A 15,568-nucleotide genomic window follows, 5' to 3' on the forward strand; every position below is an offset into this window, starting at 1 on the left:
TCCGATGCAGTAATATTTACACTTCATCAAATATATACATATTTCTAAGTTTAAAGCAAGAAACTATTTTAGACCAAGATTTCAAAATATATTCAAATTTGGTAAAAATATAAGGTAATATTGAGCTATTTTTGCATTCACATTGTTTATTAGAGAACTAAATTACATTATTTAATCTATAATCGTAAATTAATTGAGAAAAATCTCCTCAAACCTCCTATTGATTTTTAAATTGATACTTCACGTTAATGTGATTTTTAGTGCAATCAATTCATTATTGATCAATCATTAAATACTGGGTAACATAAGGAATGTTTAATGGGAATTTTACATTATACTGCAAAGAAATATAAATTGGGAACGAGTAGGGTTGGAAATGGAAGAGCCTGTGATTTTATATTCAAAGGGAAATAGTAAAGGATAAAATAAGAGGAATTCGAACTTGGAATGAACTGAGTATGAAATGGAGAATTGGAGTTAGGATGAAAATCACAGATATGGAAATGGGATGTATGACAACTGATGAACGGGGGGAAACGAAATACAATGGGAATATATTTTGAATACAATATCTCTTTTAGTTAAATTAAATTATGACTACAAGAATAATAAAAAAATAAATGAACCAATTAAAATATAATATTATTAATCTGTAATATGGTTATCATTTCAAATAATTGGTTCTTTTAATGTTATTTGTATGTTAGTGCCACACAATTTGGAATCATATATAATAAAGGATACAATGAAAAATAGGGGGTAATGGGAGACGCAAGTGCTCACGAACTCTGGAACAAACGACAAAATATTCTCTTAATGCTCCCTATTTCCTTCTCTGAGGCTTTGGGTCCTCTCAGGTGCACCAGAGATGGTACCCCTTATATAATAATGATTAAATTATATTACCATTCTACTCGTCTATATAAACGAGTCACTGATATCTATCTCCACTTTTCTTTGCTTCTCAGGTCAGATAATCTGAATAATGGAAACTGCAGGCCTATTATAGGCCTAAACGAAGCAGTTAATATTTATGTCCACCAAAACTCATTCATATATAGACTCCCAATACACAAGTCTGAAAAACAAAGAAATTGACGACGTTTCGGTCCATCCTGGACCATTGTCAAGCCGTGTGATTCTTAATAGTGGTCCAGGATGGACCATTATTAAGAATACCAGTGAGGAAGATGAATCACAATAACGTGGCTAAAGTATGTTGGCCTGCATCTACTTCCTCATCACAATCGACTTGAGAATGGTCCAGGACGGACCGAAACGTCGTCGTCCCTTCACCTTCTAGTATGTGGTCTGGTCAACACCAGTGAGGAAGCTTGTTATGACAACAAATTGGCGAGTTCAATTTGCAGTCACTTCAAACCATTCACTCATGTTGCAAATTAATGAGTAATTGCACAAACTGGTGAACAATAAATTATATAACTGTGGACAAAAGTGTTGTTCCAGTTAGTAATGTGAAACGTTTTTACTCAAGTGAGATGAATAAACGCAGTTTAACAGCTGACGTTTATTACATCAATGACGTGAAACAAATGTAAATATATTAGGTGTTAACAATGAACGAATTTACTACACTTGTAAATGATGTTAGAACAAAATGTTCTTGGAAATGTTAATTTTTGAGTAGTTTTTCAGAAAAGATCAATCACGTAAAGCTTACGTTGGAGCTGCTGTCTACAGACGGTACCAAATACGGCTGGTAGACAGTCGTGTTTCGACGACTGACCACCAGTCGTTCCAAATACCATTACGTAACGTCTCAGACGGAGGAAGGTATCTAAGACCGTCCTCTCCAACGTACACAATGTCATTAAACTGATTTACTAAATTGCCTGAACCTAACATACCCGAGGACCCACGGATAGAAAACGGGACATCACGTCTTTTTAGTACATTAGTTTTTGGTCGTAAGGAATTTATACATCGAAATGCGATGTATTATTCCAGAGGACGGGCTGTATACAGTAGGAACCAGATTAAAACCCGCCCGACTCAGTATTGTATATTCAGAATACGAAGAGATAAAACTAGTATGTTGTATTTCATGTAGTCCACAATATATATATATATATATATATATATATATATATATATATATATATATATATATATATATATATATATATATATATATATATATATGTATACATATATATATATATATATATATATATATATATATATATATATATATATATATATATATATATATATATATATATATATATATATATATATATATATATATATGTGCCCGCCATCTGAGGAGCTGGAGGAGCTATTCAACTTATGACAAGCAGCCTTGTACCCTGTATGTAATCAATATTGTAACTTTTTTTGTGTAATGACATTTTCAAATAAAGTTAGATAAATATACACACTTAACAAAAGAATAGGGGTGGTAGGAGAAGAAAATATCAAAGTGTTCAGTGAGGATCCAAAAGGTCTTCTCTGAGTACTCTTTATTTTCTTCTCTGAGGCTATGGGTCCCTACATTTGCACCAGAGGTGGTACCCCTTCTATATATATATATATATATATATATATATATATATATATATATATATATATATATATATATATATATATATATATATATATATATATATATATATATATATATATGTATACATATATATATATATATATATATATATATATATATATATATATATATATATATATATATATATGTATACATATATATATATATATATATATATATATATATATGGAACCAGTGTATATATTTTTATATAATGTATTTATATATTGTATAAACCCCCTCCTTTACGTACACCAGAACTCCCTCCTCCAAGAAGGTCTCCCACCCAAAGGTCATGTATGAACTTATACAAGTAAAGCTTAGCTTCTCAAATACCCATTTAATAAAAAGTTAAAAACCAGAAACATATGTTAATTATAACTTGCGTTAGTTCACGCTTGTGACGCAAATCAATACGACCCTGAGTTATAGAGAGCAACACTGGTTCCTAACCCACACTGTTGGGGTGCATATAACTATGGTGATATAATAAGCTATCAAGGTTTCAGGCCCGACCCAACGACAAGTACATGGACCGAAACCCAGCAGTTAACCTGGAGAAGGGTGGCCTGTGCCTCTGAGCCGAAGCCCGCCTCAACATGCAGGTCGTCCGTTACAGAAATTCTGGAGGAACCATGGAACTCTATTATCATAAACCAGGGACTGCCAGTGTGTATATCTCCCTGCGGTCAATAGCGGAAGTGGAGGTCACGACCTGTAGTCGGTGCGGTAAGTGGGGGCCTACATAAACTACCGACTACTTGACTACATTTGGCGGTAGGATAGATTGAGAGGGAGGTCCTTGACTCTCAATTGCCGTCTTGGAGATCACTCTGCATACAGATTCCATTCACGGTGGACCAGGGGCGTCTCACCGGCCCCGAGAAGGGCGGATCACACCACTGAGGGAAGGTAACTAATGACGTAGTTCATCTTAACGATTGTCTTCAGACAATGGTTATGGTGAAGCTTGAATTAGTCTAATATAACATCTGTCTTGGAGAACGGAATATTATTTTCACTTTGATGCATGTTATATTCTGCACGAAAAATCAGTCAACATATAAAATTCACTCTTAAGTTATACAAATATTACATATTGTTTTATTAAAATACAAAAATTCCAAGTTTTTTAATATAACTTCATGGGAATTAATGTCATGTTTTCTCATATTACATGACTTTGTAAAAAAAATATAAACATTTTATTCTGCAATAATGAGCATATATTCACATGGTTTTATACCAGGATAGTGAAATATATTTACCTATATATATTCCATATATAAAGTTTGTGAGGGTACCACCTCTGGTGCCAATGTGGGGACCCATAGCCTCGGAGAAGAAAATAAAAAGTATTCAGAGGAGACCTTGTGGTTTCTCACTGAACACTAATATTATCTTCTCCTACCACCCCCATTCTTTTGTATGTACACATATATATTTACTTTATTTGAACTTTGTTACAAAAAAGGAGTTACATATGGGTTACAAAGATGGTTATCATAGGTTGTCGAGTTCCTCCAGCTCCTCAGATGGCGGGCAGAAACCCTGGATGCAGTGCGCATTTCCCCTCTGTATCGCCACACTGAGGCGCTGGAAAAGAAAGCTTGCAGCTCTTGGGTCCCTTGTTGTTTCAATGAGCCTAGAACCCAGTTCCATATATATATATATATATATATATATATATATATATATATATATATATATATATATATATATATATATATATATATATATATATATATATATATATATATATATGACAATGTCAGACCACGGAGGAAAAATGAAACAGGAAATTTCCTTAAGTACTTTCGTATATTAAATACATCTTCAGACCTTCTGAAGATGTATTTAATATACGAAAGTACTTAAGGAAATTTCCTGTTTCATTTTTCCTCCGTGGTCTGACATTGTCACATTCTTAATCACGTGTTTATTTTCGTGATATACACACATATATATATATAATGAGTACTATTACCAATTTCCTATTCGTTTCGAGTGCCTATTTGGAATTACTAAGCCAATGAAATAGGTATTTTCACGTGTACCAAATTGTTATTTCCACGTGTGTGTTAAAATGGGATATATAGACCTGATATTTCTAGGTGACCTTGTCTGCCAGATAATGCTGCTAAATGAGTAAGAATTTTTAAACCATATGACAAAATTAATTGTGTCTTCTACATATTTTCTTTCTTGCTAGTAAGTTTTCAAGATTATTAGTTACATTTTAACTTCGAACAAACTCTTCCTGGAACACGACACGAGCCAAAATCCTAGATAACATGTTCGTTATCCTCCTAAAGACACTAGATAACGTACTCGTTATCCTCCTAGAGACACTAGATAACGTGCTCGTTATCCTCCTAGAAACACTATATAACGTGTTCGTTATCCTACTAGAGACACTAGATAACGTGCTCGTTATCCTCCTAGAGGCACTAGATAACGTGTTCGTTATCCTTTTAGATACACTAAACGTGCACTGTTCGTTATCCTTCTAGAGACACTGGGAATAACGTGCTCGCTATCTTCTTATAAGCACTAAATAACGTGCATTCTTCGTTATCCTTCTAGAGACACTGGGGATAACGTGCTCGCTATCCTTTTAGAAACTCTAACGTGTTCGTTATCCTCAGCAGACACTAGATAACGTGCTCGCTATCCTCCCAGAGACACTCAGTAGTTATGATACTTGTTATCCTCCTACAGACACTAATTAACATGCTCGTTATCCTCCTAATGACGCTCAGTATATAATGAGCTCGTTATACGTGTAACCCCTTACGGGCTATTCATGCCCGTGCCACCTCTTGGGTGGCTTAATCTTCGTCAATCAATCAATCATATAACCCCGTATTGTAGAGGGGACACCAGCACGACTGGTAGGCTTGCTCGGCTTGGTAAACCCTCAAATTGTAAACCCTCAAATTGTAAACCCCTTCTATAAACTCCTGATTTAATGACTGTAGTTGACTTTTAGAGCTAAAGCAGACCATTCCAACTATCAGTTTGTTATTCTCAGCGATTGGATGGGCGCATTTTGATGAAAATGAGCCCAATTGCTCATTTGATGTTGTGATTAGCTAATCGTTCGATGTTCGCATTCTAGATGTTGTTATTTGTTCATAAATGTTTTGCCTGAACAACTTGTTATTTGTGTTCATGAGTTTATAGAATTATTAATAAAGCTTTGAAGGTTCAGCCTGTTCTCTTGATTTAGCACAACTTACAAAATAAGGGGATTATGTAACTCACAAACCCATGTCATCCACCTAACCCAACCCAACCCAACCCAAGTCACCCACGCAACCTAAACTAACACAAGTCACCCACGTAACCTAAACTAACCCAAGCCACCCACCTAACCTCATCTAACTTACAAACCCATGTCACCCACCCAACCCAACTCAACCCAAGTCACCCACGTAAACTAACCCAAGTCCCCACACCTAACCTAACCAAACCTATACATTGGAAAAGAGGATATTTTAGAACATCTACTTTTCATAGTGTCTCACCTTGTTTTGAACGTTAGGGGCCATAGCGTACAAAATGGGACATTTTAGTTGAGAGGACGGATTCCCACAAGAGTCTATATGGCTAGGTTTGATTAGGTTAGGTTAGGTTAGATTGAATTAGGTTAGATTAGGTTGGATTGAATTAAGTTAAGTTAGGTTAGGTTAGGTTGGACTGAATTAAGTTAGGTTAAGTTAAGTTAGGTTAGGTTAGGTTTAAGTTAGTAAGGTTGCCTGAATAGCCACAGTAAGTTCCATTGCTGAGATATTTCGGATGACGGGAATTTAAGATATTCTGCTGACCAAAATGGAATAAAGATTTGAGAGCAGCATTCTGATCTCTTCGTTTGGTAGTGTCTTTGTTGAGGGAGGGAGCTGTAGGGAAGCTTTATTGACGGGAGGGGGAGAACTGGAGGGAGGAAGAGGGGCTTGGAGGAGGAAAGGAAGGGAGGGACAGGGGAAGGGAGGGGAGGAAGGAAGAGGAAAAAGAGATAAAATGGTGAAGGAAGAGGTAGAAATAAGGAAACACATTGTCACAGGCTACTCAATAACTATACATGCTCTGTGTTGGGAAACTATGAGTTACTTGGTGGGATCGAACACGCGTCTCTGGACTCCCCCAGACCCATCACGCTATAGTGGTTTCATAGTGTAGCTTTTGCCGTGGCGTCCAGATGCACGGAGTCCATATCTTACCTTTATAATTTTAATTCAAGGACGCACATGTTTCTTAACTTTTCAATATTAATTTTTTTTCTCAAATTTTAACTTTTAATTAATTTCAACTTTTTATAACATTTTCAGTATTAAAACACATCTGGTTTTCTCAGACTAATTAACTAAGGTGCATGAGTCTGGGCTTAATCTCTGTCGCTATGTTAGTGTAGTGTCTTCATTCCGTCCTCCTAAGGTTTCCAAACGTCAAGACACTGTCGTGTTAAAGTGTTCTTATCCTACCCTACCAGAGAACCCAAAACAAAAAACGGGACAGAAAACTTTCGCGAGCTGCTTCCATTTCTAGTACAACAATTTTTGGCCTTATGTAACGCATACGAGCGAAAAGCGACGTTCTTTCTAGGAGGACAGTTCGGGCGATAAACCAAGCAGCCTTGAAAGATATTTAAATTACCAGAGATGAGGTTAGGAGGTATCTGCTAGATCTGGACGTGACTAAGGCTGTTGGACCTGTTGGAATCTCACCATGGATGCTAAAAGAGGGGACAGAAGTGTTTTGCATGCCACTGTCTATGGTGTATATCAAGTCGCTGGAAACAGGAGACCAACCAGAGAGTTGGAAGACTTGCATACCATGCAAGGGGATGGAGAAGAACTTTAGACAAAAAGATTGTAGCACATCTGGAGAGAAGGGACTTTATAACACCCCACCAGCATAGGTTCAGGGAAGGCAAGTCGTGTCTCACAGGTTTAATAACATTCTATGGCCAAGCAACAAGCATTAAGCAAAAAAGAGAAGGGTTGACAGACTGTATTTTCTTGGACTATCAGAAAGCTTTTGATATACTCCTTCACAAGTGGCTGATGCATAAGTTGGAGAAACAGCGATGACCAAACCACACACTAGAAGATGAAGAAACGACGACGTTTCGGTCCGTCCTTGACCATTATCAAGCTGGAGAAACAGGCAAGAGTAACTGGTGCTCCAGTGGATAAGGGAATACCTAAGCAGTAGGAAGCAGAGAGTTACTGTGAAGGGTGAGCCATCAAAATAGTGTGTTTTCACCATTGGAATCCCACAGGGTTATGTACTATATGTATATGTATCCTGTTCCTTATATACATAAATGATCTAACAGAGGGTATAGACTCATTCCTCTCAATGTTTGCTGATGATGCTAAAATTATGAGAAGAATTAAGACAGAGGAGGACAGCAAGGGACTACAATATTACTTGGACAGACTGAAGGAATGGTCCAACAAATGGCTACTAGAGTTTAACCTGAGGAAGTGTAAAGTGATAAAGATAAGTGTAGGGAGCAGAAGGCCAAACACAAGGTACCAACTGGGAGAAGAAATCATCCAGGAATCAGGAAGAAAGATCTGGAGGTTGATATCACACGAGACCAGTCCCCTCAAAGGATAACATCAGCGGCGTATGCAAGGCTGGCGAAATACAAACTGCCTTCAGTTTTTGATTCTTCACCCTTCATTCCATCAGAAACTTGTGGAAGGAATTATTCAGAACCTTGTATACCTCATATGTCAGACCAATGCTGGAATATGCGGCTCCAGCCTGGAGTCCACGTCTAGTCAAACACATAGAGTTTAACCCAAGCAAATGTAATGTAATGAAGATAGGGGTAGGAAGCAGGAGACCAGATACAAAGTATCATTTGGGAGATGAGATACTTCAAGAGTCAGAGAGAGAGAAAGACCTGGGGGTTGATATCACGCCAGACCTGTCCCCTGAAGTTCATATCAAGAGGATAACATCAGCAGCATATGCCAGGTTGGCTAACATAAGAACGGCCTTTAGAAACTTGTGTAAGGAATCTTTCAGAACATTATATACCACATATATCTGACCAATCCTGGAGTATGCGGCTCCAGCATGGAGTCCATATCTAGTCAAGCATAAGACTAAACTGGAAAAGGTTCAAAGGTTTGCCACCAGACTAGTACCCGAGCTGAGAGGTATGAGCTACGAGGAGAGACTACGGGAATTAAACCTCACTTCATTGGAAGACAGAAGAGTTAGGGGGGACATGATCACCACATTCAAGATTCTCAAGGGAATCGACAGGGTTGATAAAGACAAATTATTTAACACAAGGGGCACACGCACTAGGAGACACAGGTGGAAACTGAGTACCCAAATGAGCCACAGAGATATTAGAAAGAACTTCTTCAGTGTCAGAATAGCTAACAGATGGAATGCAATTAGCAGTGACGTGGTGGAGGCTGACTCCATACACAGTTTCAGACGAAGATATGACAGAGCCCAATAGGCTCAGTAACTTGTACACCAGTTAATTGACCGGTGAGAGGCGGGACCAAAGAAGCGAAGCTCAACTCCCGGAAGCACAACTAGGTGAGTACCACCTCCCCCCCCCACACACACACACACATGGGGGCCTCGTAACCTGGTGGATAGCGCGCAGAACTCGTAATTCTGTGGCGCGGGTTCGATTCCCGCACGAGGCAGAAACAAATGGGCAAAGTTTCTTTCACCCTGAATGCCCCTGTTACCTAGCAGTAAATATGTACCTGGGAGTTAGTCAGTTGTCACGGGCTGCTTCCTGGGGTGTGTGTGTGTACTCACCTATTTGTGCTTGCAGGATCGAGCATTGACTCTTGGATCCCGCCTTTAAGAAAGGTGTGTGTGAGGAAGTGTGTGTGTGTGTGTGTGTGTGTGTGTGTGTGTGTGTGTGTGTGTGTGTGTGTGTGTGTGTGTGTGTGTGTGTGTGTGTGTGTGTGTGTGTGTGTGTGTGTGTGTGTGTGTGTGTGTGTGTGTGTGTGCGGTGTGGGGGAAAAAATAGTAGTTAGTAAACAGTTGATTGACAGTTGAGAGGCGGGCCGAAATAGCAAAGCTCAACCCCCGCAAACACAACTAGGTGAATACACACGTATAGAACTTAGGGGAATTGCCAGAATGGAAAGAGAGGACATGTTCACAAAGAACAATAAAGCAAGTGGCCATGGATGGAGGCTTGAGACTCACATGACTCAATATCAAGTTTTCTTAGAGTAAGAGTTGTGGGAAAATGGAATGAACTCCATTTTTCATTCAACGGAATGAATGAAATATAATATATAAGGCGGTTATAATAAGAAAATAGGTCAGAAGTCAACCAACGGCTAGAATGGCGGGGTTCAAGAGGTCGAGCCTGCAGGCACAAACAGGCGAGTACAGATAGGTGAGTACACAGAATACAGTCATCATTACAGTGCCCGAGGGTACAGGACTCCTCTCCACCGTCCGCATCATTGTTATGGTAATGTAGGCCTAATAACGGGGTGCTGGCGCCTACCAATTTCACAATTCGTTCTACAACACATTTCTCATTCATTATCAAAAACCCTTGACGGCTACTCGGTCTTAAGTCCTACAGACCCGATAGATGAGAGAGATGAGAGCGGTCAGGAGACGCTCATGCTGAGGAAGAAAGAATTGGGGTCTTGGGAGATGAGGCAGATAATATGGGATAGAATTCTTGTCCCTACTGGAGTTGATGGAACAGATGCTTGAGGAACTCAATAGGAAACAATAATATATTGAAAGAGTAAATATAAATACGCACGAATTCTAAGATGATGTGTATTTCTGAGGTAGAGGAAGAGGTTGTATTTGGTGGATAGTGCGCTACTTCTAGCCCCTAGGACGGTGTTGTGGTGGCTAGTGCGTCACCCCTAGCCCCTAGGACGGTGTTGTGGTGGCTAGTGCGTCACCCCTAGCCCCTAGGACGGTGTTGTGGTGGCTAGTGCGTCACTCCTAGCACCAGGACGGTGGTGTAGTGGTTAGTGGGTCACTCCTAGTCCCAGGACGGTGGTGTAGTGGTTAGTGGGTCACTCCTAGCCCCAGGACGGTGGTGTAGTGGTTAGTGCGTCACTCATAGGCCCCCAGGACAGTGGTGTGGTGGTTAGTGGGTCACTCCTAGTCCCAGGACGGTGGTGTAGTGGTTAGTGCGTCACTCATAGACCCCCAGGACGGTGGTGTAGTGGTTAGTGGGTCACTCCTAGCCCCAGGACGGTGGTGTAGTGGTTAGTGGGTCACTCCTAGCCCCAGGACGGTGTAGTGGCTAGTGAGCCACTCCTAGAAGCCTACTCCTAGAAACGCATTTATTTCATGAGAAAGTACTTTGAAAAATCTCTTTCTGTCTCTGCCCCCTCCCCCCCCCCCCCCTCTCTCTCTCTCTCTCTCTCTCTCTCCCTCTCTCTCCCCCTCCCCCCCCCCCCTCCCCCAGAGCATCATCTGCACGGATACCATCGCTACTATTACACTATTACAGAGGAAGTGAGCTTTATTGTATCGACCTGAGACCTTTCACCAAGTGTCGGTGAAGACGCTGAAGCATCTTACATCCAGATATAAACACCATAAAGGGGTCCAATATTCTCAGCGTATCTCCCACCTGCGTCTGGGAGCTATTTCCCTCAGAGCTTGCGGCTGGTGCTTGAGAGTTAATGCTATCCTGCAAGAAATGGGAACATTCAGTATCAATGAATTTTAAAGTTTTAGATTATTTTTTTTTTTTTTTTTTTTTTTTTTTTTTTTGAGATATATACAAGAGTTGTTACATTCTTGTACAGCCACTAGTACGCGTAGCGTTTCGGGCAGGACCCTGGAATACGATCCCCGCCGCGAAGAATCGTTTTTTCATCCAAGTACACATTTTACTGTTGCGTTAAACAGAGGCTACAGTTAAGGAATTGCGCCCAGTAAATCCTCCCCGGCCAGGATACGAACCCATGACATAGCGTTCGCGGAACGCCAGGCGAGTGTCTTACCACTACACCACGGAGACTGTAAATTTTACATTTTACATGTGTATAATAAAACGATATACAGTGTAATAACCATAACTGATGGTTCGATCCCCCCCTCCCTTCACAAATTGTTTTCTTATATATAATGAAGTTTGCAACCTTGAATAAGCTTACTATGCATAATTTATATATGTATTATAGGATCTGTAATCACAAAGAAATTGTCCTACGAATCTACATTATAATTTAGATTCAGTTTTTCATATATTTCTGGCGCATGCACTGGCCGCCCTAAGCCTACAAACCTGGACTGTACCTGGATGGAGTTCTGGGAGTTTCTACTCCCCAAGGCCAGCCCGGGGGAAGGCTTGAGTTGTGAGAGCTTGATCGAACAGACTGTTGCTTGGAGCGGGCCGTAGACTCGCATATCCACTACAGCCCGGTTGGTCCGGCTGTAACGGTTCCTAGCCTTTCCCTCTTAATCTAGATTAATGCACACCGTTAATTACCGATTCTGATGTTCACTAGAGTTCTTACTGTAACCTCTAATTCAGCGAGGCCTTGTAACTTGGGGGTTTGATCGCCTAAGTACCACAAATAAGGACACTGTGCTTCTCAGCTCCAAGCAAACTCTGAGAGACTATAAAAACGCTGCCACCACCTACTTCAGATCCTCACAGATTAATCACCTTAACTGACTGTGAAGCAGGAAACAGAAAAATTAATAGAGAGTTCAAGAAAAGGACATCCGTATTTAGTTGAAGGGGGGGATAGAATTTACGTTAAATGTGGTTTAACTCAACCAAAAGGACTAATATATATATTAGACTAAGGGATGCCTGCAAAGTTCACATGGGTTTATTCAATAACACAGAAAAATATATAAATGGGGTGAAATTCCACTAAACACTTTTCACTAAACAATCACAGTTTATTTAACAAAATTATTATAAAAAAAAACACTCCCTAAAACTGAAATCTTCCTATCTGAGGTAATGATGTAGATTAACAAAACTTGGTACTAAAAACTCTCAATTGACTCTACCTTGAATACACCTAACTCTCCTTGCTGAGATGTTCCTGGCCTTGGGAGAGGTCCTCTGTGTCTCCTGCCCGTTGATGCCACACTGAGCTCTCCTGCCCTCACAAACTGTCAGGTTGACATGGACTAGCTGCCAAACTAATTCTCAAAGATAATTAATAGAGCTAGACTCATGTTGACTGGTCACTAAAAGTGACTGAATTATTATTCTAAATGATGATAATTACATAGGTACTTGAGTGATATAAATTTATTAATATAATATTGCGTATTACATTAATTATTCTAATTTAAGGAATTAACAGAAGGGGAGGGGTGGCAAATGATGAGGTCTTTGGTCGCTTGACGTCGACCATAGATGACTCACTGAAACCTCTATGTCTTTAAGATGAAAACATCGTGCACTTCAATACCCACGACGGTAATCTATATATATTTTTAAAAACTCTTTATCATTCATTTTTAAATAACTACAGGCAGGGCTTAGACTCTCTTTTAAATGAAAGTAATTCGTGGAGAGAATTTGTACCAGACTATTACATTTAAACTTGGCTGACTTGTTTAAGTTCACGTATGTTTATTGAGATAAAAAAATACATCTCAAAGGGATAGAGTAGCTTAGGCTATTTCTACCCCCCCCCCCCTCAAACTTATTTCTTCTCCAAGCGCTCAATCCCCTGGCTCCTTTTTTTTTTTTTTTTTTTTTTTTTTTTTTTTGAGATATATACAAGAGTTGTTACATTCTTGTACATATTCTTATCCATATTCCCAGGTCAAAAATTCACTCTGACTCGTAACTAAAATATTCCCAACTTTTAAAACAGCTAAGATTGTCACACGGCACTTCTTGAAGAAGCCATCAGTGAAGAGCGCGAAGAGAAGCCATCAGTGAAGAGCGCGAAGAGAAGCCGTCAGTGAAGAGCGCGAAGAGAAGCCGTCAGTGAAGAGCGCGAAGAGAAGCCATCAGTGAAGAGCGCGAAGAGAAGCCGTCAGTGAAGAGCGCGAAGAGAAGCCGTCAGTGAAGAGCGCGAAGAGAAGCCGTCAGTGAAGAGCGCGAAGAGAAGCCGTCAGTGAAGAGCGCGAAGAGAAGCCGTCAGTGAAGAGCGCGAAGAGCAGCCGTCAGTGAAGAGCGCGAAGAGAAGCCGTCAGTGAAGAGCGCGAAGAGAAGCCGTCAGTGAAGAGCGCGAAGAGAAGCCGTCAGTGAAGAGCGCGAAGAGAAGCCATCAGTAAAGAGCGCGAAGAGAAGCCGTCAGTGAAGAGCGCGAAGAGAAGCCGTCAGTGAAGAGCGCGAAGAGAAGCCGTCAGTGAAGAGCGCGAAGAGAAGCCGTCAGTGAAGAGCGCGAAGAGAAGCCGTCAGTGAAGAGCGCGAAGAGAAGCCGTCAGTAAAGAGCGCGAAGAGAAGCCGTCAGTGAAGAGCGCGAAGAGAAGCCGTCAGTGAAGAGCGCGAAGAGAAGCCGTCAGTGAAGAGCGCGAAGAGAAGCCGTCAGTGAAGAGCGCGAAGAGAAGCCGTCAGTAAAGAGCGCGAAGAGAAGCCGTCAGTGAAGAGCGCGAAGAGAAGCCGTCAGTGAAGAGCGCGAAGAGAAGCCGTCAGTGAAGAGCGCGAAGAGAAGCCGTCAGTGAAGAGCGCGAAGAGAAGCCATCAGTGAAGAGCGCGAAGAGCAGCCATCAGTGAAGAGCGCGAAGAGAAGCCGTCAGTGAAGAGCGCGAAGAGAAGCCGTCAGTGAAGAGCGCGAAGAGAAGCCGTCAGTGAAGAGCGCGAAGAGAAGCCGTCAGTGAAGAGCGCGAAGAGAAGCCGTCAGTGAAGAGCGCGAAGAGAAGCCGTCAGTGAAGAGCGCGAAGAGAAGCCGTCAGTGAAGAGCGCGAAGAGAAGCCGTCAGTGAAGAGCGCGAAGAGAAGCCGTCAGTGAAGAGCGCGAAGAGAAGCCGTCAGTAAAGAGCGCGAAGAGAAGCCGTCAGTGAAGAGCGCGAAGAGAAGCCGTCAGTGAAGAGCGCGAAGAGAAGCCGTCAGTGAAGAGCGCGAAGAGAAGCCGTCAGTGAAGAGCGCGAAGAGAAGCCATCAGTGAAGAGCGCGAAGAGAAGCCGTCAGTGAAGAGCGCGAAGAGAAGCCGTCAGTGAAGAGCGCGAAGAGAAGCCGTCAGTGAAGAGCGCGAAGAGAAGCCGTCAGTGAAGAGCGCGAAGAGAAGCCGTCAGTGAAGAGCGCGAAGAGAAGCCATCAGTGAAGAGCGCGAAGAGCAGCCATCAGTGAAGAGCGCGAAGAGAAGCCATCAGTGAAGAGCGCGAAGAGAAGCCGTCAGTGAAGAGCGCGAAGAGAAGCCGTCAGTGAAGAGCGCGAAGAGAAGCCATCAGTGAAGAGCGCGAAGAGCAGCCATCAGTGAAGAGCGCGAAGAGAAGCCATCAGTGAAGAGCGCGAAGAGAAGCCATCAGTGAAAAGCGCGAAGAGAAGCCATCAGTGAAGAGCGCAAAGAGCAGCCATCAGCAAAAAGGGGTAAAAAGAAAATGAGACAAAAAGCGCAGGAACGGAGTTGGGTTCTATCAAAGTGGCAGTCGATAGATAGTTGCGACAGTCAGGGGAAGACATGACGTGCTGTTGAAATAGACAAGTAAGAGGAATGGAAAATTAGAGGCAGTAAAGAGTTGGTAAAGAGTGGAAGTACAGAGAATAACATGGGAGAGAGAGGGAGTGCGAGAAGTAGTGTGGGGTTCTTACTGATGTGGAGGGGAGGGAGAATAGGGGAGAGGTTGTGTTTACAGTGAGAGTCAGGAACGCCGTGACAAGTTCCAGGAACACCGTGACAAGTTCCAGGAACACCGTGACAAGTTCCAGGAACGCCGTGACAAGTTCCAGGAACACCGTGACAAGTTCCAGGAACACCGTGACAAGTTCCAGGAACACCGTGACAAGTTCCAGGGACACCGTGACAAGTTCCAGGAACACCGTGACAAGTTCCAGGAACACCGTGACAAGTTCCAGGAACACCGTGACAAGTTC

The sequence above is a fragment of the Procambarus clarkii genome, chromosome 8 (assembly GCF_040958095.1).
Source record: "Procambarus clarkii isolate CNS0578487 chromosome 8, FALCON_Pclarkii_2.0, whole genome shotgun sequence".
Lineage (NCBI taxonomy): Eukaryota > Metazoa > Arthropoda > Malacostraca > Decapoda > Cambaridae > Procambarus > Procambarus clarkii.